This window comes from Mobula birostris, chromosome 6 (assembly GCF_030028105.1).
Source record: "Mobula birostris isolate sMobBir1 chromosome 6, sMobBir1.hap1, whole genome shotgun sequence".
In the NCBI taxonomy this organism is placed as follows: domain Eukaryota; kingdom Metazoa; phylum Chordata; class Chondrichthyes; order Myliobatiformes; family Myliobatidae; genus Mobula; species Mobula birostris.
The window spans coordinates 44,552,711-44,578,381 of NC_092375.1; the positions used below are offsets into that span (position 1 = coordinate 44,552,711).

The 25,671-nt window shown below is 40.4% G+C and overlaps 1 protein-coding gene across 1 annotated transcript in view; it reads right to left on the minus strand.

The window, feature by feature from the left end:
- igsf3 (immunoglobulin superfamily, member 3) overlaps nt 1-25,671 on the minus strand; it is a 197,931-nt gene that overhangs the window by 116,950 nt on the left and 55,310 nt on the right. The window lies entirely within an intron of this gene.

Below are 25,671 nucleotides of genomic sequence, written 5' to 3' on the forward strand. Positions count from 1 at the left end.
CTACTAAAAAAGAAGAGGACCCTCCCGTAACTTTGGAATCTATTTTGGAGACACTTTGGAAGCATAAAAATGAACTTTCGGAGGAGTTCCAGCAGGAATTCCGGCAACTCAGCGCTAAATTTAAACGAATGGATGTAAAATTGGATTCTATTCAAAGAACTTTAAGTGAACACGATAAACAGATAGAAGAGAATGAAGACACTTTGACAATCTTGGGTGCGAAGACTGATGACCTGGAAATGATCTGTGATAAACAGTCAAAGGTTAATGATACATTAAGACAGAAGATTATTGACTTAGAAAATAGAAGAAGAAATAACTTAAATATTCTGGGTTTTAAAGAGTTAATGGAAGGTAATCAGCCTTCGGAATTTTTTGCAAACCTTTTGGCTAAATTATTTCTGAATATTTTAAAATCTCCACCGAAAATAGACCGAACTCATAGATCGCCAGTATCAAGACCCCTTTCAGGAGAACAACCCCGTTCAGTAATAATTTTTCTTCATGACTTTCAAACTAAGGAACTTTTAATTCGTGAATCTTGTTGGAAAATTATGAAGGCCAGAAGATCAGAATTGTGGAGGATTTTTCACTTGAGGTGTTGAATGAATGTTTCAAGTTTAAAAAAATGATGTCAGAGTGGTATAATAAAAGGTTTTAAACCCTCTCTTCGTTACCCCGCTCGTCTTAGAATCATTTTGAAAAATGGCTCTCAGAAATGGTTCCGTTCGACTCAAGAGGTGCAGGATTTCTTAATTTCCGAATCAGTATCAGAAGTTTAATTGTTCAATAATACCTTACATAACTCTATGTTGTGTCTGCCTGGTGGATCTTTTTTAAAGAATCAGCAGTCTAACTGTTCATTACTTTCTTTTATGAACAATTGTATTTTTCTCACTTTTGGTATACCTTCGTACCTAATTTTTTTTTGTACTTTTATTTCTTTGCTCAGAAAATTAAGGATTTAACATTAGTAAATTTTCATTGAGTTAATACTTTCCAAATTAATATGTTCTGATTTTTCTTAGTTCTTTTTAATATTTTATACTATATTTTTTCATGAGGTTTTTTTTTAGTAAGTTTAATTTTGCTCTGTTTTTTGTTATGTCTTGTTGGAATGCAGTTAGCCTTGGAAATTTTTTGGAGCTCAGCCAGTAAATTGTTTTGGGTGGGTAATGTTGGTAGGTTCAGCTGTTGACTGCCCTTTGGTCCACTTTATTTCTTTGGGTTGGGGGTGGGGGTGTTTTTTTCTTTTCTATCAGCTGTTGGTTCTCTTAGCTTCATTTGTTGCTTGGTTACTTTATCTTAAAGCTCATTGTTTGGATTTAATATACATTTCACCAGTTTTTATTCTAACCTCTCTCTTAAGCAATATTTAAAATGGACCATACTATTAATTTACTTAGATTTAATGTGAAAAGATTAAACCATCCTGTGAAACATAATAAGATATTTTATTAAGAAACTGAATGTCTCAATTTTTTTTTACAAAAAACACATGTTCGTAAATGTGATAATTTGCGTTTTTTCAGCCGTTGGAAGGATTTATTGTTTCATTCCTTCTTTCAGGCCAAGGCTAGAGGAGTTTTGATTCTTATAGACAATTCAGTTTCTTTTGTTCAACATAATGCAGTGTCTGATAACAATGGGTGTTTTGTTATAGTGTCAGGGAAATTAGATAACAAATTAATGGTTTTTACTAATTTATATACCCCAAATATAGATGATTCAGGTTTTTTTGAATGCTTTTTCTCGCTTTTATGGGATGCTTTTAAGGCTTATATTAGAGGACAAGTTATTTCTTTTACCGCAAGTGTTAAGAAAAAAGCTGATAAGGAGAGAATTGAAAAAATTAGGCCAAAAATAGCCTTTGGCTCCAGATCCTGCTTTATATAAAAGACATGTTGAAATTAAAACTAAATATGATCTGCTTTTAACTTATCCAATTGAAACTCAACTTTTAAAAGATAAAAGTCAGTTTTATGTTTATGGAGATAAAATGGGTAAACTATTGGCTAACCAACTGAAGACATTTATAGTTAAACGCCAAATTAAAGAAATTTGTAAAGCTAAATAAAACATCTGATCATTTAGAAATAAATGATACTTTTAAAGAATTCTATTCTAAACTCTCTAGTTCTGATCCTCCTAAAGATAATATTGTAATGAATAATTTCTTAGATTGATTAAACAATCCTCCACTTTCTGAGGATAATCGAAAATTGTTGGATCAACCCATTTCTTATGCAGAAATTGCCGAGGTTGTTCACTCTTTGCACTTGGGGAAGGCTTCGGGTTCTGATGGATTTTCTGGAGAGTTTTATAAGGCTTTTTCCTCCTTGCTTATACCTCACTTATATTTAGTCCTTTCGGATTCTTTTAAATTAGGTAAGTTGCCACAACCTTTTTATGAAGCTTCTATTTCGCTTATCCTTAAAAAGAATAAGGTTCTAACTGAATGTTCTTCTTATAGACCAATTTCCTTACTTAATGTTGATACTAAAATTTTATCTAAACTTTTGGCTCGTAGAATTGAAAATATTTTGCCATCTATTATTTCTGATGATCAGACTGTATTTACCAAAAATCGATACTCCCACTTTAATATTCGTCATTTATTGACTGTTATTTATTCCCCTTCAAAAGAGATTTCAGAATGTGTGATACCCTTAGATGCTGAGAAAGCCTTTGATTGGGTTGAATGGAATTACTTATTTAAAACTTACTTTGGGCCCGATTTTATTCAATGGATTAAATTACTTTATTTATCTCCCTCCGCTCAGGTTCTTACTAATTTTCAGTACTCTGAACCATTCAAACTTTATCGCGGTACTAGACAAGGTTGTCCCTTGAGTCCTTTGCTTTCTGATTTGGTCTTAGAACCCTTAGCTATTGCTTTCTGGGAATCTAGTGATATCACTGGTATTTTAAGGAGGGGTATTACCCATAAAATTTCGCTTTATGCTGATAACCTTTTGCTCCACATTTCTAATGTGGAGTCTTCTTTACCTTCTCTACTTTCTTGCTTTAGTCAGTTCTCTGAATATAAACTTAACTTTCATAAGCGTGAACTTTTGCCTTTGAATAATTTGGTATTAGTTAATACTAACCCTCCTTTTAAAATTGTAAGAAATCAATTTACTTGATGGTGTGGTGGCCAGTGCTATCATGTTTGCTGTTGTGTGCTGGGGCAGCAGGCTGAGGGTAGCAGACACCAACAGAATCAACAAACTCATTCGTAAGGCCAGTGATGTTGTGGGGATGGAACCAGACTCTCTCACGGTGGTGTCTGAAAAGAGGATGCTGTCCAAGTTGCATGCCATCTTGGACAATGTCTGCCATTCACTACATAATGGACTGGTTGGGCACAGGAGTACATTCAGCCAGAGACTCATTCCACTGAGATACAGCACAGAGCGTCATAGGAAGTCATTCCTGCCTGTGGCCATCAAACTTTACAACTCCTCCCTTGGAGGGTCAGACACCCTGAGCCGATAGGCTGGTCCTGGACTTATTTCATAATTTACTGGCATAATTTACATATTACTATTTAACTATTTATGGTTTTATTACTATTTATTATTTATGGAGCAACTGTAATGAAAACCAATTTCCCCCGGGATCGATAAATTATGACGACTACTTATTTGGGCGTAACAATTACTAGGAATTATAAATTCCTTTTTAAAGAAATTTTTTTTACACTTCTGATTTACGTTAAGAAGGCACTATCAAATTGGTCACCCCTCTCTTTGTCGATGATTGGCCAAATTAATTCTATTAAAATGAATATTTTGCCTAAATTTTTATATTTATTTCAGGCCGTACCTGTTTTTATTCCTAAATCCTTTTTGATTCTCTGGATTCTATGATATCTTCCTATATATGGAAAAATGAAATTTCTCAATTAAATAAAGTTCATCTTCAGAAAGCTAAAAAGAATGGAGGTTTAGCCTTACCCAATTTTAGGTTTTATTACTGGGCAGTCTATATACGGAATCTTACGTTTTGGTTATATTATATTAATCGGGAGGACTGTTCGCTCTGGGTTTCTTCAGAAGCTAATTCTGTTAATGTTTTCTATCATTTCTCTTCTCAGATCCTCAGTTCCTTTATCTTTAAGTAATTTAACTGATAATTTTGCAGTTAAACACACCTTGAGGATTTGGGTACAATTTAGAAAATATTTTGGTTTATTGAGTTTTTCACTGTCAAGTCCCATGTTTCCTAACTTTTTTTTTTAAACCTTCTATGACTGATGTAGTTTTTAAAGAGTGGAATAGATTGGGTATTAAATGTTTTCAGGATTTGTTTGTTAGAGATAGCAGACAATTGTTCAATTGAAGAGAGACTAAGTATAGCCTACCCAAAACCCACTTTTTTCAGTATTTACAAATTAGAGACTTTTTGCGTTCTCAAGTACGTACATTTCCTAAAAGTCCAGATAAGAATTTACTTGTTACAATTTTCAATTTGAAATCCTTCCATAATGGATCTATATCTTATATCTATGGTATGTTGTTGGGAATGAGAAATATTCCTTTAGACAAAATTAAAAATCTCTGGGAACAAGATTTACAGATTCCAATTTCTGAGCATATTTAGAATGAAATTTTTAAATTGGTCAATAGCTCATCGTTATGTGCCCATCATTCCCTTCTTCAATTTAAAGTGGTTCATAGGGCCCACATGACTAAAGATAAGCTCTCTCGTTTTTATTCGAATATATCTCCCTATTGTGATAGATGTAACAATGGAGAAGCTTTACTAATTCATATGTTTTGGACTTGTCCGAGTCTTGAAAAATACTGGAAGTATTCCAAACTTTTTCGGTGCTTTTTAAAATAAATTTTAAACCTAATCCTTTGACTGCCTTATTTGGTATTGTTGGAGAAAATGATATTATTTTGGAGTCACATGGTTTGCACATTTTAGCCTTTATTTCTCTAATAGCCAGGAGGGCATTGTTGCTTAAGTGGAAGGCTGCCACTCGGCCTACTCATGCTCATTGGTTACATGATGTTATGTCTTGCTTAAATTTACAGAAGATTCGCTGTTCAATTTCTGAACCTAGACAAGAGTTTTTTAACATTGTGGGGCCCTTTTTTGAATTATTTTCAAAATCTTTGATTTGCTATTAAGCACAGATGTTGGCTAACAATATGTTTTATTATTTGTTAAGGATTTTTTTCTTTCCTTTTTTCTTAAACCAAACAGCTGTTTTTTTTTCCTGGTAGTGGGTTTAGATTTTTTTTGTATCATAAAATTATCTCTTTTCAATATTATGTTTAAATTTAATGTATATGGATATAGGGTAATGAGACTATATTTGTGATTTCAATATATTGTAATCGATATATTATATATCCTACTATACTCTATTCCTTCATGTAAGAAATCAATAAAAATATTGAAAAAGAAAAAGACAGGATATTTCTGAAAATTAACTGATTCAAGCGAAATGCTCAAATCAGGCCTCTGTTTCCTGCACCCTCCCCTAAACTTTCACTGTTGACTTTGACCCTTGCTGGGTTTGGGATTCATGAACATCAACTATTATTGAAGACCATACCCCATGAGGAATTCCTTATTTGAGAATCAGGGCAGCAATAACTACAGCTTCAGTTAACCATGACTGGAGTTAACATGAAAACCGGAGTCTGGCCCAAGGTGGTCCACACTCATGGTACCTATAACATAGAACAGTAGAGCCCATAATGTTTTACCAATCACCATAAATCTACTCCACAAGAAAGCCAACCCTTCCCTCCTACATCACCTATAGCCCTTCGTTTTTCTGACATCCACGCACCCAAGAGTCCCTTAACACCACCTCCGGCAGTGCGTTCCTCTACCTACTACTCTGTGCAAAGAGTCTACCTTTGACATCTCCCATAAGCTTTCCTACACTCACCTTAAGCACCTCTGTTATTGGCCATTGCCACCCTGGGAGAAAGGTGCTGTATCTGTACTTCTCATTGCCTTATACACAAGTATCAAGTCACCTCTCATCCTCTTTCATTTCAAAGAGAAAAGCCCAACCTCGCTCAACCTTTCTGCACAATACATGCTCTCTAATCCTGGCAGCATCCTGGTAAATCTCCTCTGCATCCTCTCTGAAGCGTTGACCTCCTGCTTATAGTGAGGTGACCAAAACTGAACATAATGCTCCAAGTATGGTCTAACCTGATCTTTATAGAGCTGCAACATTACCGTATGACTCCTGACTAATGAAGGCCAACACAGCATATGCCTTCTTGCACGGAAAATCTAGGGGATCAATGATCTTGGACCCTGAGATGCCACTGTTCTTCCACACTACTAAGAATACTGTCGTTAACCTTGTACTCCACTTTCAAGTTCAATTTTCCAAAATGCATCTACTTCCTGCTTTTCTGGACTGAGCTCCATTTGCCACCCTTCAGCCCAAACTCTATATCCTGTCCATATCCCTTTGTACACCTGTGACAACTTTCCCACACCACCCACAATCTTTGTGTCATCTGCAAACTTACTAACCCAGTTCTTCATCTAAATAATTGGTAAAAATCACAAAAGAGTAGAATCCCAGAACAGATTGTTGTGTAACACCACAAAACACCAACCTCCAGACAGAATACACTTCATCTACTCCTCCCCTCTGCCTTCTGTGGGCAAGCCAGTTCTAACTTCATGCATCCAAGCTTCCCCGCATCTAGGTCTCCTCCTCATTCCAGACTTTTCACAATAACTAGGATTTAAATGGCTTGCAGTTTCCCTTCTTAACCCAGGGCCTCACGGCATATTTGATTGTATCATTCAGCTTGGCCCTTAAGGCATACTGCGCAGGTTAAGAGTCAGTTATAGAACGTGTAGTATAAATGCCTCATAAAGGAAGATCAGACATCCTTTATCATACGCTGAATAATCATACTGAACAATTACAGCAACTTGGATGATGAGTACATAACTTCACAAATGTTTGACACTTCCCTCTTCATTATTGGAGTTTTTGAAATGACAGGGGGCAACAAAACAGCAATTAAAGTATACTTTTCAAAATCACATTTGCTTGAGAGAAAATGATTCCTCTGGATGTCCTGCAGTTAGATTATAAACAGGAACAAGTCTGTACCTGGCTTGAGGATGCTCAACCACCACAATTTTATCCATTCTGCATTTGATAAATGAAACCCATAATTAACATATAGAGTGAAAAGTATTTGAAATGGCTTCAAATAGCATTTTAGGAACCCAATTTAAAGCCTTTGTATTAGGTAACATAAAATTTCCACCCCCACCATGCATAATAGCTCGCTCAGTCACTCACTCAGAATATATTAAGGAAAAGTGAGAATGAAAAGAATCTAAGCAGGATGGATCCTGAATTTAATACCTGGAGTACAGGCAAGGATCAAGTTCCATTGTGGAGTCAATAATTCCCATTAATCCAGGACGAGCATTAACAGCGGTGTGTGTTTGTGCACTGCTAAGGAATGAGACGGCTTCTCAATTTTGAGGACAGAAGAGACACTATCAGGTGCCTGGGGACTGAGGTGACTGAAGAGGATCACAATGAGTCTAAACAGGTTATACATGCTCATATTTTCTACATTATAACAGTTATTACCTTCAACACGCATTGCCAAACAAAGAGTTAACTACTACTGTTCATATTCTGTTCCTGAACTTAGATTTTTTTTAAAAGGATATCTCAAATCAAGCAATGACATGAAAGCACAAATGCACTTCCATGCTCACACAATTCTGTGATATAGTCCCCTTTAATTCTCCCTTTGTTAAGCTATAAATATGAATAAAACTGCTTGACTGTACAAAACACAATACACAGAAATATTTCCTGCAGCAAACCATTTATTCCAACATGCAGTCAATTCTCGGGTGACATGTTATTGCTTAAACTAACACAAAGGTCATTAATCATTCTCCATTTTCAAGACAGTTCTAAAAATTAGCGCAGGATTGATTTAAGAAACACATCAACTTGAAAGTGGAGTACAAGGTTAACAGTATTTGAAATTACCGATGAAATAAACAAATATATCAACCAGCGTGAATTGAACAGTCAAGCACTAGAACCCGAGTCATTAAATTATCAGCAAAACTGTTGAGGGAACAGAGGTCTCTTTAGAGTTTTGTTTGGTGTGTTATTGTCACAGTTACCAAGGTACAGCGAAAAGCTTATCTTGCATTCCTTCTATACAGATCAATTCATTGTAAATTGGATAAGCAAAGTTGTGGATGACACCATGATTGGGGGCATAGTAGACAGTGAGGAAGGCTTTCGGAGCTTGTAACGGGATCTGGTCCAGCTGGAAAAAAATGGCAGATGGAACTTAATGCAGAATAGTGTGAGGTGTTGCACCTTGGGAGGACAAACCATGGTAGGACTTGCACGCTGAGCAGTCAGGCGCTGAGGAGTGCAGGAGAAGAAAGAGTTCTGAGAATACAGATTCATAATTTCTTGAAAATGGCATCACAGGCACATGAGACAAGGCCATAAAGTGAGCTTTAGGCATAGTGAGCTTCACAAACCAGAGTATTGAGTACAAGGGTTAGCATGTTATGTTGAAGTAGTATAAGACACTGGTGAGGCCTTATTTGGAGTATTGTGTGCAATTCTGGTCAACTACACTCTGGAAAGATATCAATAAGACTGAAAGAGTGAAAAGAAAATTTAAAAGGACTTGAGGACCTGAGTTATAGAGAGAGGAGGAACAGATTATGACTTTATTCCCCAGAGTGTAGGAGGATGAGGGGAAATTCGATAGAGGCATACAAAATATGCCTACTGGCACAATAGGTCCACAGCAGATACCATTTCTTTGGCTCTTCACTCAACACTAGAACACCTGGGCTGTAAAGATACATACATCAAGATGCACTTTATTAACTACAGCTTGGCATTCTATACTATCATCCCTTCAAAACTAATCAATAAGTTTCAAGACCTTGCCTTCAATATCTCCTTGAGAAATTGGACCCTCAATTTTCTTAATTGCAGATCTCAGTCAGTTTGGATTGGTATTAATGTCTCCTTCATAATATCCATCATTACAGGTGCACCACCAGGCTGTGTGCTTCATCCCTGCTCTATTCACATTATACTTAAATGAGGCCAAGCATAGCTCCAATGCCATATTTAAATTTGCTGATGACATCACGCTACTGGGCAAATCAAGGTGGTGACAAATTAGCATAAGAGAAAAATTCTAAATTTGGCTGAGTGCCACAGCAACAATCTTTCACTCAATATCAGCAAGACCCAGGGGCTGATTAGTGACTATATGAGGAGGAGGAAGCCAGAGGTCCATGAGCCAGTCTTCATTAGAGGATCAACAACTTCATCTTTCTCGGTGCTATCATTTCAGAAATTCGGTCCTGGGTATAGCACAGTGCAATTGCAGAGAAAGGATTGCAGCACCTCTACTTCCATAAAAATTTCCAAAGATTTGGCATGACATCTAATACTTTGACAAACTTCTATAAGCATGTGGTGGAGAGTATATAGAGTGGTTGTATCACAGAAACACAAATGACTTTGAATGGAAGATCCTACAAAAAGTTGTGGAAACAACCAAGTCCCTCACAGATAAAGCCTTACCCACCACTGAGCACATCTACGTGAAGCACTATCATAAGGAAAGCAACATCCATCATCAAGGCCCCTTCTCACTACACAGGCCATGCTTTTTCATGCTGCTGCTGCCATTGGGAGGGTGGTACAGGAGTCTCAAGTTCAGGAAATTATTACCCCTCTAGCATCAGGCTCTTGAACCAGAGGGGATAACTTCACTCGCCCCATCATTGAATTGTTCCCATAACCTCACTTTCATGAACTCTTCATCCCATGTTCTCAATGTTTATTGTTTATTTATTTATTATTCTTATTTCTGTTCAAAGTAAATTTATTATCAAAGTACATATATTTCACCATATACAACCTTAAGATTCATTTTCTTGTAGGCATACTCAATAAATCTATAGAATAATAACAGAATCAATGAAAGACTGCCCAACTTGGGCATTCAACAAGAGTGCAGAATATAACAGGATGGTAGATGGTAGATGGTAGATGGTAGATGGTAGATGGTAGATGGTAGATGGTAGATGGTAGATGGTAGATGGTAGATGGTAGATGGTAGATGGTAGATGGTAGATGGTAGATGGTAGATGGTAGATGGTAGATGGTAGATGGTAGATGGTAGATGGTAGATGGTAGATGGCAGATGGCAGATGGCAGATGGCAGATGACAGATGACAGATGACAGATGACAGATAGATATCCAGAACATGAGATTAAGAGTCTTGGAAAGTGAGTCCATTGGTTGTGGGAGCACTTCAATGATGGGCGAGTGAAGTTGAGTAAAGTTATCCCCTTTGGTTCAAGAGCCTGATGGTTGAGGGGTAGTAACTGTTCCTAGTTTGGAGTCCTTAGACTCCTGCACCTTCTTCCTGATGGCAGCAGCAAACAATTCTTCGGGCAATGTTTTCCAGATAGCAAATCTCTCTAATTATTCCACTTTTTCTACACTTTCAGCTTGTTCTTTGTCTTGGTCATGTTATGGAAACTGTGATGCATAGTTTGGGACTTGATTGAAGGATCAAGTGCTCTGCTCTGTCTGGAGAGCTATCTTGTGGAGATCAGAGACTGGGGGCTGAAAAGAACCAACAACATGAACTGACTCGTGGAAAAGACCAGAGACCAGAGAAGAGGCATGGGCTCAAAGCAGCGAGGAAGATTGAAGCATCGATGGCTCCCAACGGAGCCCACTGGGGCTGGATCGACGCGATTGAACCTGATCAATGGTGTTCAGACCTGGATCAGCAGTCATTCTTTACAGAAGGACTGAGTTCATGTGGCTCCCCTCATACGCAGAAAAAAGATGTTTCTGTTATTTATGTGATTATTGGACTGTACTTTATATTGGTTTCCTACAGTTTTTCAGTGCTTTCTTTCTTGTGGTCAATTACCAGGTGGTTGATCTGTTTTTTTTTGTGTGTGTGGAGGGGGCAGGTTTAGGGGTTTTGATATTGCCGTCACTGTTCTTTTCTGTGAGGGAAGGGGTTGGGGATTGTTATTGTCGCTGTTATTTTTCTGCAGGGAGGGGTGGGGGATCTGGGGGTCTGTGAGTTTCGTTTCTTTTCTTTTTTGTAGTTTTCTTTCATCAATTTCTTTTTTGTACTTTTCTTTCATCAACACCCACGGTCTTTCTATATTTCATGGCTATTTGGAGAAGACAAATATTAGAGTTGCATTGTACAAGCATACTTTGAAATAAAATGAACCTTTGAGAAGAGAGCATATCCTGGATAGTGGGAGTCCCTGATGATGAATGCTGCTTTCCTGCCACAGTGTTTCCTGTAGATGTACTCAATGGTGGGGAGGGCTCAACCAATGAATACCATATGCAGGATTTTCTGTTCCAAGGGCATTGGTAGGTGGGTGATCTGTTACAAGGTTGTGATGCACCCAGTCAATGTACTCTCCACTAGACATCTATAGAGTTTTTAGATGTCATGCTGAATCTTCACAAACTCTCAAGGAAGTAGAGGCACTGCCGTGCTTTCTTTGTAATTGCACTTGCATGCTGGGTCTAGGACAAGTCCTCCGAAATAATAACACAGTGGACCTTAAAGTTGCTGACCCTCTCCACCTCTGATCTTCCAATGAGGACTGGCTCATGGACCTCTGGTTTCCTTCTCCTGAAGTCAATTATCTGTTACTTGGTCTTGCTGACATTGAGTAAGAGGTTGTTGTTATGGTGCCACTCAGCCAGATTTTCAATCTCTCTCTCCTGTATGCCAATTCACCACCACCTTTGACTCGGCCTACAACAGTGGTGTCGTCAGCATACTTAAATATGGCATCGGAGCTGTGCTTAGCCTCATAGTCACAAGTATAACGTGAGTAGAGCAGGGGGCTAAGCACACAGCCATGTGGTGCACCTGTGTTGTCTTTTGCACATTGGTAGTTTGTCCGTCCTGTTGGGTGCAGTCTTTCATTGATTCTGTTGCAATTCTTGGATTTACTCTATGCCTGCTAGTAAACAACTCACAGGATTGTTTATGATGATATATATGTACTTTGAAAATAAATTTACTTTGAATTTTGATAACATAGATCAAGAGATCACGAGTCCATCTCAGTGTGCTAGGGAAACATTCAAGTCTTATAACAGCAGGATAGAAGCAGTCTTTGAGCCTGACGTTATGTGCTTTCTGTCTCCTCTATCTGTGCCCATGGTGTTGTGGAGGAAGAGCAGATAATGTCTAGAGTGGTTGGGATCTTTGATTATGCTGGGTGATTTACTGAGACAGCAAGAAGAGTAGACAGAGTCCATGGAGGAGAGGCTGGTTTCTGGGATGTGCAAGGTCGTGTACACAACTCTTCAGCTTTTTGTGGTCACGAGCAGAGCAGTTGTCATACCAACCACTGATGCATCAGGATAGGATGCTTTCTATGGTACAGCATTTAAAAATTGCTAAAGGTTAAAAGGGACATGTCAAATTTCTTTACCCTCCTGATGGTGAGCTTTCTTGGCCATGGCATCAATGTGGCTGGACCAACAGGTGACTGGTGATGTTCACTCCTCGGAACTTGTTAGTCTCAATCCTCTCAACCTCAGCACCATTGATGTCAACAGGAGCACATGTACCACCCCACTTCCTGAAGTCACTGACACTGAAAGAAAGCTAATTCTGATTGACACTACATCTCAAGGCTCTAACTCCTTCCTGTATTTTGACTCATCATCATTTGAGATACGGTACACTACGGTGGTATCTTCCGCATACTGTAAATGGACTTGCAGCAGATTCTGTCAACATAGTCATAACACCAAAGGGCGTAGAGTTGGAGATTACAGACTTCTAGGGCATCAGTGTTGAGAATCATCATGACAGAAGCATTACTACTTATCCTAACTGATTGCAGTCTGCTGATCAGGAAGTCAAGGATCCAGGTGCAAAGGGAAAAGTTAAGTCCCAAAAGTCTCAAGAGTTTGGTGATCTGCACAGGTTTCAAGGACACTGCCAAGGTCACCATCCAGGCCAGATGCTTTCCGCGGGTTCACTTTCGGGAAGATGGATCTGGTGCCCGTAACAGTGACTGTGGGCTCAGCTGTGTTGGTGTGTGGTGACATTCCAATCCGCTTCTGTTCAAGATGTGCATAAACAAGTTGTGAAAGAAATCATTTTCAATAAAATTAGATTCTATTTTCTCTTTTCCCATTTCTTCCTTAGGGGAATGCAGAACCTCATGCAATTAAGATTCATTCAGCAGTCAATACTTCCCAGCGCCACAACACCGGAGCTTGATCCAGTGGATTATGACAAAGAATGGAAACCTAGCTGTTCACTAAATTGCCTGAGGTGAGGTCTATCCTGCAGCTAATCTAACAAAGACTGGGTTAAACTGGGGGCCATTACAGAACTGTGGAACAGATATAGCACAGGATGAAAATCAAAAAGATCTGCAAATGCAGGAAATCTGAAATTAAAATAGAAAATGCAAAAAAAACTCAGCAGGTCAGAGTATATTCTGATGAAGGATCTTTGATGTGAAGAGTCACAGCTGTTGTGTTTCCACCATTTTCTACCTTAGAGGCCTTTCAGCCCACCTAGATTGTACCAGCCTTAGAGGCTGCTCTTTTCACGTCACCCTGCAAAATGTCTTTCTCAATGAAATAATTGAATTCCCTTTTGAAGGCATTGACCAACTTCAAATTTAAATCGGTGTCTTGGGAATTTGCTAATAGAATACCTTCTTTCTATATCCTTCCCTTAACCAGTCAGAATCATGTGTGCTTCTTTTCAAGTCTTCACAACTTTCTTTACTCCAGGAGAACCATCCCAGCATCTGCAGTTGGCCCTTACAATTAAAATTCCTCACCCCTGGAAAATTCTCTTCTGCACTGTCATGGCAACCTTCAAGTCCTCTCTGATGTGCTGGAAGTGACACTCCATTTTGTAGGCTAACCAGGACTGTTACAGCTCAATACCACCTCGTGGCTGTTGTAATTTTTGCCTCTTTCTTATGAATTCCAGATTCGTGTGTATTTTACTAACATCTTATTTATGCACATATGTCCCCAGGTCCCTGTGTTCTTGTAGACCGTTTAAGAAGTATAATTGCTTAAACCCTTCCTGAATTGCATTTGTGGTTTTGAGCCTTAATCATTATCAAAGGCAAAGAACACCTGCTACTAAAGATTTGCAACATCATACAGGGAACCATTATTTCTTCTTTATTTTTAATTTTATAATATTGTAATTATATAATTTTCCCCCTCAGGAAACTTTTATTCATGGTACAGTTTTCTACTACAAACATTACAATGATATTCAGTGACCCAGAGATACTTGTAAAGACCCTAATCTCATGAATATTCTTAAAATACCAGGGACAGCATGTCAAATCCAGAGATTCGCAAATATGCTGTCCTAGGCACAGAGATACAAGACTAGAATCCCATGTGGCTAGAGGAGTTGATACTGTTTTCAGATTCTCTTCTCGGCCTCTGCTGGATGGGAATTTTCCACTGAAATATTCACGTTCATATCCAATATAAAAATGTTCCTTAACAAGACAATTGGGACTACCACCAAAAGGTAGATATCTTAAAACAGAATATTTAACTAACTTTGGAGAGTTATTAGTAACCGGCTGGCCTCTGTGGCCTCATCAGCTCTCGGCTTCACTTTGTCGACAGCTGCCTCAAGTTACATTATGACTTTGATTAAATTCAGAAGAACAGCATTTCGAGAAAGTGCTCTATGGTACTTAACAGAGCTGGGGCAGTCAGTAAATAATGAAATGGATAAAGCTGAATTATAGGACCATCAACAAAATTCTGATCAGTTTCACTTCCCTGTGCCTCTAAACCTTTAAATCCTCTTTATGAATCAATAATTCCTATTTGGAAGATCCACTAAACAAATTCTTAGAGCTACTCTTTGGACATTTGTACCAGGTATGGTTACCAGATGGAGACCTTTGGTTAAAAACCACCACAGAGTCACAAATGGAAGTGCCTGGATGGGTCCAGCTCCAACGTCTCTCAAGCAGTTTCCCACCAACTAGAAACAAGGAGCCCAGTGAATTGGCAGCCCATCCGCCAGTCTAAGCATTCAGTCCTTCTGCCATGACAGCGTCCTGTGTACCAGTTACAACTTGGACCTTGGCAACTGTCACAGCATCCTCCAAACCAATGACATCTACCACTGGTAGATGGAACTTGCAGGTTTCCCTCCAAGTAGCCCACTCTGCTGAATGGGAAAATACATGTCCTGTAGTTTTTAGTAGATCATTGTGTTGAAATGCTGTACCTTCCTATGCTACAGCACTGAGAGAATACCTTCACAAGATGGACAGCTGTGGTTCAAGGTACTTAAGGATAGATCATTTTATGTTCAGGCACTTGCACTGAAAAATGAGTAAATTATAAAACTTTTGAAAACTTAAAAAATCATTAATTATTCCCTATTAATAATGCTTTGGACTAGTCCTCGAGGTTGGAGGGTTCAGCTCAGGGCTAACAACCCTGACTGGTCAAAAAAAAAATTGTTACAGAAACAGCAGTGAAGAATCCTATATCTGCGTGTGACGGTATTCCTGAGTCTCCTGCTAGGATATGCATGACTGACAGAAGTGAACTACTGGCAAGAAGGAGGAAACCCTGCACACTGCCAGGATCAAGACCAAAGCTGGGGGTTTTTTTGGGAATGTACGAACCATGTACAACACTGGCAAGCTAGCACAAATAACTGCAGAAATGCATCGTTACTACTTCCATACACTGGGGGTCAGTGAGTGTGGATGGACACGGTCTGGCAGACTAAAGGCAACCACTGGTGAAACAGTTTTACACTTTGGAAGGGAAGATGGTCAGCATCATGATGGTGCTGCTGTCATTTTGAAGAAAGGCACTGAGAAGTACTTGCTGGAGTGGAAAGCTGTCAACAGAAGGCTGATGGGAGTCAGGCCGAACAGGAGGCAAGTGAACATGACTGTGATCTAGTGCTGTGCTCCAACTAATGATAGCGACATTGAAGAAAAGTATGGTTTCTATGAAAAGCTGCAATGGGAAGTAGAGTTAACACGCCATGACATGATCACTGTCATGGGAGATCTAAATGCCAAAGTGGGAAATAGCAACTGACACTTCTCTAGAGTCAGGGGTATGCATGGATGTAGAGCGATGAATAACAATGGAGAAAGACTGGTGGAATTCTGTGCCATGAACAATCTGGTCACCTCGTTCCACAGTGTAAAAATCAACAAACTGACATGGTGCTCACCCAATGGACATGACAAGAACCAGATTGACCATCTAATGATCAATGGGACGTGGAGATGACCTTTGCAGGATATTGAGGTGAAGAGAGGAGCAGATACAGGAAGTGATCACCACTTTGTTGTAGTAGTGATGAAACGCAAGCTGAGGAGCACTGGGACCAGAACACATGTGCAAAGATGTTTTGATGCTGACAAGCTCAAGGACACCAACATGAGGTCTGCTTTCACAAGATCTCCAACCATGCCCTACTCCTTCAGTGTCACCATGAGGACATGGCCACAATCATCATGAGGAAACATTGGAGATGGATTAGGCACGTGATGAGAAGAGGGGCCAACTCCATCATCAAGGCCAGGAAACGTGGGAGACCAAAGGCAACTTGGCGCAGTACTGTAGAGGCAGAAATGAAGACCCTGAACCACACCTGGGACAGGAGAGAAGATGGCCAAGGAGAGATGGAGATGGAGGACCTTCACTGATGCCCTAAATGTCAGCAACGTAACGGGCAGTAACTAATAAATAATGCTTTGGCTTTATAAGGGACACATTGAAACGGTGGGCAGGCAAAAGAAGAAAATCCATGCCCCTGTTATGTGGCCACATTTCCAAAAGTGAATCATTTTTGTATTCTGTCACAAATGCTAAAGTATATTTCATAATTCACTGAACCTTTACAGTCAACATTAAATCGATGCCGAAAATCCATTTTACAAATATTAGAGCTTGGAAGTTTTTCACTGATTAAGTAACAACACCAACGTTCAAAAAGATCCCACTCAACCTCCCAAGATATTTTACCAGTTACAGCATCAAAAAACTGAGTGCAGACTAACACTTGTATAAACTCCTGGCGCTTGGCTCAGACTGATGTAATACAGGAGTTCATTAGAGCAAGATGGCATATTTGCATATTTTATTTTTAATTAGACCATCTGTTCAAAGTTGGCGTGAATTGAGTAATTAAACTCAAGTACTAGAGTATCTAAATGTAGCTCTGTGAACTCGGTCAAAGCCAAAAGCTGGATGGACAGGACATGTGACAAAGGACTACCACAGCGCAAAACCTGACCTGTGAGCTCAAAGTCAATTAAAACTTTTGCTAATACCTTCCTGCAAAAGTGCACAGCAACGGATAGCAAGAGTGGCCAAAGTGTTTCTGGGTGGGTGAATTTAATCGGTCCCCGAACCAAGTCTTTCTAACCTCATACATCAATCACTCACAACGCATCCTGATCCGGTAGCTGCACAAGGTGCAGCCTGAAATTTGCCAGATCCATTAAAGTGACAGCAATAATCAGCCGGGATGTGGAAAGGTGCCCTCAGGTTTTGTTGTCAGCGCATTAAACAGTACGCTGTACATTATTCTTCATTTTAAATGATGCTGTTTGAATTTGCAACTTGCATAAATAAGCTGATGCTGAGGAATGGCCAACTGCTTGCTGGCTGACTGCAAATTCAGAAGTGGATTCTTCTTTAACTAATAAGTATTTATAAGCTCTGTGCTCTTTTATATAAATATCCTAACAGAAACAGGCATGTCACTCAGCACATTAAAGAGACGATTGTCTTTGTGGCTTGTGCCTGCATTCACTGCGACACAGCAGTGAAAACAGGTAACACACACACTTAGCAGATCAGGCAGCATCTATGGGAAAAAGTACAAGTCGACATTTTGGGCTGAGACCGTTCAGCAGAACAGGCCTGCTGAGTTCCTCCAGCATGTTGTGTGCTGTGCTTAGATTTCCAGCATCTTCAGATCTTCTCTTGTTAATGAAAACATGTATCGTGTCAGAGCAACACTCACAAAATGCTGGAGGAACTTAGCAGGTCAGGCAGCATCTATGGAAAGGAATGAACAGCTGATGTTCCAGGCCAAACCCTTACTCAAGACTGGAAAAAGGGGGAGAGGCCAGAATAAGAAGGTGGGAAGAAGAAGACGGAATGGAGCACAAGCTAGGTGATTGTGTGTGGTGGGGGGGGGGGCAATGATGTGAGAAACTGGAAGAAGGTGGAAAAAGTAAAGGGCTGAAGAAGTAGGAATCTGATCGGAGAAGAGAGAGGAGAGGAGACCATGGAGGAAAAGGGAAAGGGCGGGCAGTGGGAAATGATAGGCAGCTGAGAAGAGAAGGGGTAAAAGGGCAGCCAGAGTGTGGAATGGAAAAGGAGGGAAGGGGGAGAGGGAGAAATTTCTAAAAGTGAGAGGAATTGATGTTCATGCCATCGGGTTGGAGGCTACTAGGTGTTATGTCAGTCCATTCCCCAGTATAACAGCCAAGTGCCTATTGCATATGGTGTTCTGCTACTGGGAGCAATCCCACTCTCCAAAGAAGCAATATCTCACTCTGGAATTTCCAGAACTTACCTTAAAAGCATGAAGTACATTAATAGATCACCGTTTTTGTGCTGACTGCTGCCAAAATGGTTCCATTTCTATTTCAATCCAACTATATCCTTCCTCGTTTATTGTCTTGTAGCATTTGGCCTCTGTTGTATGGTCCCACTTGCTACACAGGAAGGTTCAATGGGCCAATTAACCACTCTTTTCCCCACATTATAACACCAAAACAATACTTTATTGACTGTAAATGGAACATCTCACTGTCCAAAAGTCTCCTTAATGGTATTTCTTTGCCAGCGAAGTTGCTGCCCACATCGGACAATATTTGCGAGATGGATAAACCAGCGATTGCTGCTGGGTTGCTGCAAGAAATCCCCCAGGAGAGAAAGGCAATGCACGCTGTTTGCTAGCAAATGCTAATCTGCCAATCAGGGTGAATGGACAATTAGCAAAGAACAACAACATGATTACAACATGCATATTGCTCTGTGGAGCTTTGCATGAGGAAATAATTATCATCAGAATGAGTCTGAGGCAAAGCTACAGCCCCAACCATGACCACTACAAACACAGGTCAGGATGAGAACCAAAAAGGCTGCAAAAATACTCTGCCCTCGTCATTTATCTTCCAATAATCTCACTCATACCTTCTTAGGATGTCAAGCTGCAACAACATCACAATTACCTCAAAATGCTGGAGGAACTCAGCAGGTCAGGCAACGTCCATGGATACGAATAACTAGTTGACATTTTGGGGTCTATACACTTCAGTTCTGAAAGGAGGGGGAAGTCACCAGAATAAAAAGGTGAGGGCGATGGGAAAGAGGACCAGCTAGAAAATGATAGATGAAGCCAGGTGGGTTGAAAAGGTAAAGGCCGAGAGAGGAAGGAATCTGATAGGAGGAAAGAGTGGCCCATAGGAGAAATTGAAGGAATGGCACCAAGGGGAGGTGACAGGTAGATGAGAAGAAGTAAGAGGGGGAGGGGGAGGGGAGGGATGTTTTTTAAACTGGGAAGGGGGGGGATCTATATTCATGCCTTCAGGTTGGAGGCTATTCAGACAGAATATAAGGTGTTGCTCCACCACCCTGAGGGTGGCCTCTAAGAGGAGTCCATGGACCGACATGTCAGAACGGAAATGGGAATCAAAATGTTTGCCCACTGGGAAGTTCTGCTTTTAGCTGATGGAGTGGAGGTGCTCGATGAAGCGGTCCCCCAACTTACAATGGGTCTCACCAATTTAGAGAAGGCCACATCAGGAGCACCAGATACAATAGATGACACCAGCAGATTCATGTGGAAGGGCTGTCTGGGGCTCTGACTGGAGGTGAGGGAGGAGGTGAATGGGCAGGGGTAGCACTTCTGCCACTTGCAGGGATAAGCGTCAGGAGGGAGATTAGTGGGGAGAGACGAATGGACAGGAGAATCAGAGGGATCACAGTGCAAAGCCAAAGAGTGGGGAGGAGGTGAAGATGTGTTTGGTGGTAGGATCTCTTCAGAAATGGTGGAAGGTGCGGAGAATGATGTGTTAGATGCGTTGGTTCGTGGGTTGGTAGATGAGGTCAAGAGAAATTCTATCACTGTTAGGCGGCAGGAATGTGGGGTGAGCATGGATGTCCAGGAAATGGAGGAGATGCGAGTGAGGGCAGCATCAATAGTGAAGGAAGGGAAACCCTGTTCTTTGAAGGAGGAGGACATCTCTGATGTTCTGGAAAGGAAAGCTTCGTCCTGGGAACAGATGCATCAGAGACGAAGGAACAGACAAAAGGGAATAGCATTTTTTTTTTAACGAGGATCCACTCTTCTCTCCTATCAGATTCCTTCCTCTTCAGCTCTTTACCGTTCCCACCCACCTGGTTTTGCCCATCACCTTCCAGCTAGCCTCCTCCCCTACCATGGGAAATCGGTAGGTTTATAAAAGATGTCGGTCAACAGTTTGTCTCCAGAGATGGAGATAGAGAGATTGAGAAAGGGGAGGGAGGTGACAAATGGAAACAATTGCAAACTGACATCATTCCCGTAGCCATGTTGGTCCACGGCCTCCTCTTGTGCCACATTGTGGCCATCCGTAGGGTGGAGGAGAAACACCTAGTGTTCCATCTGGGTAGCCTCCAACCTGATGGTATGAATATCGATTTCTCCTTCCAGTAAAAAAAAACATTCCTTCCCCTTCCCTTCCTCTATTCCCCACTCTGGCCTCTTACCTCTTCCCTGTGTTGGGCACGTGGCCAAGTGGTTAGGGCGTTCGTCTAGTGATTTGAAGGTCACTAGTTCAAGCCTCAGCTGTGGCAGCGTGTTTGTGTCCTTGAGCAAGGCTCTTAACCACACATTGCTCTAGTGTCTGTGCCAGGAGTGGCGCCCCACACAGACTTCCAGTCTGCACCTTGTAAGTCATGAAAATGCCCAACGCAGGCCTCTCATGGTCTGAGTCGACATTCCCTTCTCTTCTCAGCTGCCTATCACCTCCCCCAGGTTCCCTTTCTCCCACAGTCCACTCTCCTCTCCTATCAGATTCCTTCCTCTTCCGTTCTTTATCTTTCCCACCCATCTGGCTTCAATCATAATCTTCTTGCTAGTCCCCTTCCCCTCCCCCCTCATTTCTATTCTGGTTTCTTCCCCCCTTCCTTTTCAGTCCTGAAGGATCTCTGCTCAAATCATAGACTGTTTGTTCGTTCGTTTCCAAAGATGATACCTGACCTGCTGAGCACCTCCAGCATCTTGTGTGTGTTGCTCTGGAATTCCTGCATCTGCAGAATCTCGTGTTTACCACAATTTCCACCCCTTGATCTTTCTTATTTTTTTATATATCATTTCTAGATTTTATAGTTCTCACTTTTTGATTTAATTCTTCTTTTTTGATTTTAAACTTCAATGGAATTTTCCAGAAGATAAAATAACCATTAAGGGAAGTGTGAAGTACAAATAGAAAATAATACAAATATGTGGATGTGCAGAGAGAAAGATGAGCTCTGTTGTGCTGAGAGTGTAATCTACTTGAAGTGCTGTCAGAGGATAAGCAGGTAAGTCATTGCATTAAGCAAAGCAGGAAAGGAGAATGTAAACAGACAAGCGAGGGATTCAATTGATGCATCCATGACATATGCTGGAAAGCAGAAGCAAATTGTTTAACAGGGACCTGGGAAATGATTTAAAAGCAATACACAATCAACTAGCACATCTCAAAGATGTGAGCTTAGCCCAGTGCTCTGCTTTCTCTGTACCCACTACCGTGTGGCCAGGCACAGCTCAAGCACCATCTGTAAATTTGCCTATGATACAACTATTGTTGACAGAATTTCAGACGGTGACGAGGAGCTGTACAGGAGTGAGACAGATCAGCTGGTTAAGTGATTTTTGCAGCAGCAGTCTTGCACTCAACATCAGCAAGATGAATGAATTGATTGTTGACTTCAGAAAAGGGGAACTGAGGGAACTCTCACCTGTCCTCATTGAGGGACCAGCAGTGGAAAGAAAGAGCAGTTTCAAGTTCCTGGGTGTTAACATCTCTGAAGATACAGTATATTCCGGGTCCAACACACTGCTGCAATTACAAAAGAGGCATGACAGTAGCTATATTTCACTGGAAATTTGAGGAGACTTGGTATATCACCAAAGACTATCAAATCTCTACAGGTATACCGTGGAGAATTTCTAATTGTCCAGTAAGGAGGGGCCACTGCACAGAATCGGAAAAGGCTGCAGAAGGTTGTAAATTCAGTCAGCTCCATCATAGACACTGGCCTTCTCAGCATCCAGGACAGCTTCAAAAGGTGATTCCTAAAAAGGCGGCTTGCTTTATAAAGGACCCCCATCACCTGGGACATACCCTCTTCTCACTGCTATCAAGGAGGTGGTACAGGAGCTTGAAGACACACACTCCACATTTCAGGAACAGCTTCTTCCTCTCTGCCATCTGAATTCTGAATGGGCAATGAACCCATGAATACTACTTCAGAATTTTTCCTTTTTTTTTGTACTAATCCAATAAAGTTTTTATAAATATCTTACTATAAATTATAAATTTATTATGGATTGTAATGTACTGCTGCTGCAAAACAACAAATATCATGACATCTGCCCGTGCTATTAAACCTGATTTTGAACTGCTTTCATCTTAAAGCACTCACAAGTCAAGGCTCATGTTCCTATCTGCTGCCACCCTCATTAACCCATCAACTTGATGGCCTCATTTATAATTTATTCTTGGGGAAAGCCTGCATTGTTCTATCCCTCCGCCTTCTCCCTAAAACTTGAAACCTAATTTTTCTCCCTGTCCCTGTTTTATAAAAAGGCCTTTGACCTGATATATTAACACCGTTTCTCTTTCCACAAACGCTGCCTGGCATGTTGAGCATTTCAAATTTACCACTATCTGCATTTTTTGCTGAAGCATTTGATGCATTGATTTTAATATACAAAGAACGAAGGTTCAGGGAAGGTACCATTAAACTGTAAAATAGAAAATATAATACCTTTATCCAAACAGGGTGGCAGACAAAAAAAAAAGGAAACTACAGGCTAGTTAGCTTTAATCTGTCACGAGGAAATTGCTGGAAGCTATTACTAAAGTTGATATGATTTTTATAATTATGTTTGATTACTTATTTGGAGCTCGTTGAAGGAGGATGATATTGTGGATAAAAGGATACCTGTGGATGTATTAAATTTAGATTTACAGAATACATTCCATAAGAGGGCACAGCAAAGAACATTGCAAAAAGTAAAAGTTCATAGTGGAGCAAGTGGCAAGTTGACAGAAGATTGGCTGGCCAATCAGAAACAGCGAGTAGGAATAAAAGGATATTTTTCTGCTGGGCAAGATACTGTATAATAAGTGGCATGTCACAAGGATCTCAGCCTTTTGCTATTTAACTATACACCACAACTAGGGTCATTCAGATAAGCTAGTTTGGTGCTGAAGATACGGCTGCTAAATTTGCAGATGATACAATGATAGGTACGAAATTAAGTTGAGATGCTGGCATATGGAGAGTAGAGGGATTTAGAGATGTTATGCAAGTGGGTAAAAATCAGATAGAATGATGTACATTGAAGGGAAGAAATAAATAGTCCATTTTGACAAGAAAGAATAAAAAGCATATTATCTGCAGGGTGAGAGTGCAGAGCTTTGAAAGATCTGTTTTTCTAGTACACGATTCACAAAATGCTCATCTGCAGGTAATTAGGACAGCCACTGCAGCAAGCAAGCAGCCAACAGAATACTTTGTTTATGACGAGGAGAAGCAAATGTAAAAGTTAGGGAAGTGAAGCTTCAGTTATATCAAGCGCTGGTGGGACCACATGTCCCTTATTTGAAACAGGATAGCAAAGCAGATCGGAGTTTCCTAGATTGTTACTGGAAATGGACAGGTTGTTAATGAAAAAAAGAGTAGACTTAACTTGACTCCAGTCCCAAGAGCAGCTAAGAATAAAAACAGACTCATCTGAGGCATGACCATGAGGGGTGTTCAGAGGGGGATCTGGCGATGATCTTTTTTCCACAAGGGGCCAAACAGAACTAGAGACCACATAGAAATTAAATACTTGCTTAAAACAGATGAAGCGAATGCTTCCCCCACACCTACCCTGCCTCTCAGAGCTGTGAATTTTTGGAACGCTACCCTCAATGTTTAAATATTTTTAAGGCGGCCATAGATTTCAGATAAGAAAAGAGTGGGAAGTGCAAGTAAAAGGTCACCAGGGTAGGATGGGATAGTGGAATTTAGCTTACAGTTAGATAAGGTTACATTACATGTGGGGCAGGCTTGAGGGACAAAGTGGCCTTCTCCTACACATGATTCATATGCAAAAGAGAAGAATTAAAGCATATGAGGAACTAAACATAGGCATTGGATCTGAATTCACAGCAAAAATCATCAGCAAAGGGAAGCAATGAAAATATCTCACGAAGAGCCCACAGATCAAACAATGCAAAACTCAATACCTACAAAATTGCACTAGTAATGAGGAGCAGAACTCAAAAGTTGAGGAATAGGGCTGTTGCTTGTTATGGGAGGCCAGCTTCATATTAGTGCTGACCGTGTAGCCAACACCAACATTGCCTAAACTAATACCGATTGATCAGAGTCCATTGAGATTTCTTACAAAATAATCTGTAAATCATCAATAACCACCAATTCTCAAGGATAGGCTGCTGCTGTCCATCCTCCAAATGGGGGAGCTTCTGGTATCATCCTAGGAATCAAGCAAAAAGCATTTTTGTTTGCAATTCATAAGGCAAAGCTATTGGATCACTTTGATTAGATGAGCTTGATCCATTAGCCAATCAGATCTTCAGAGATTTGTTCATTTGCCAGGAGCCAAAGAGAACATCATTCAAAGTTCAAAGGTTCATTTATTATCAAGGTATACAACTCAGAAATTCTTCTTCTCCAGATAGCCACAAAACCAAGAAAAGAATGGCAGCACAATCATCAAATCCCAAACACCCCCTCTCTGCACAAAAAAAAGGAACAAAAACAGAACAGGCACATCGACCCCTCAATTCCCCCTCCCCCACACACACAAAAAAGAGAAAGATTGGGTGGAAAATACAAAATATAAAAAACTATAAGACTGAAAAAATTAAGTCCATAGTCCAAGTCCATATCCAAAACACAGAAAACCTGGATAACATTCTCTGGGCACAGAGGCAGGTTTTTCCCCTCTCTGGCACAAGAGTGATCCCACCAGCAATCAAAAGGCAGGCAGCCAGCACTCACATTCTGTGGTCACCTCGATATTTCAATCTCCCTCATCACTTTAAATCAGCAAAAAATGGAAACTTAAATCGGCAAAATGGAGTCAAACATTGGCTTGTGCCCCGTCCCACAGCCTTCTCGCCATGAGGTTCACATACTCTGCTTCTGTCTCCCAGAATCCTCTCGGAGACTGCAGAGTGCTGAGACACTCAAACGATCTCCAAACTGTTAATCAAACAGTTCCAGAATCCCATTCAAGATGAAAAACAGATGTAAAAGGCATAAAAGAAGTGAAATATATGGTTTCGTGGTTTATCCAGAAGATGTTGAA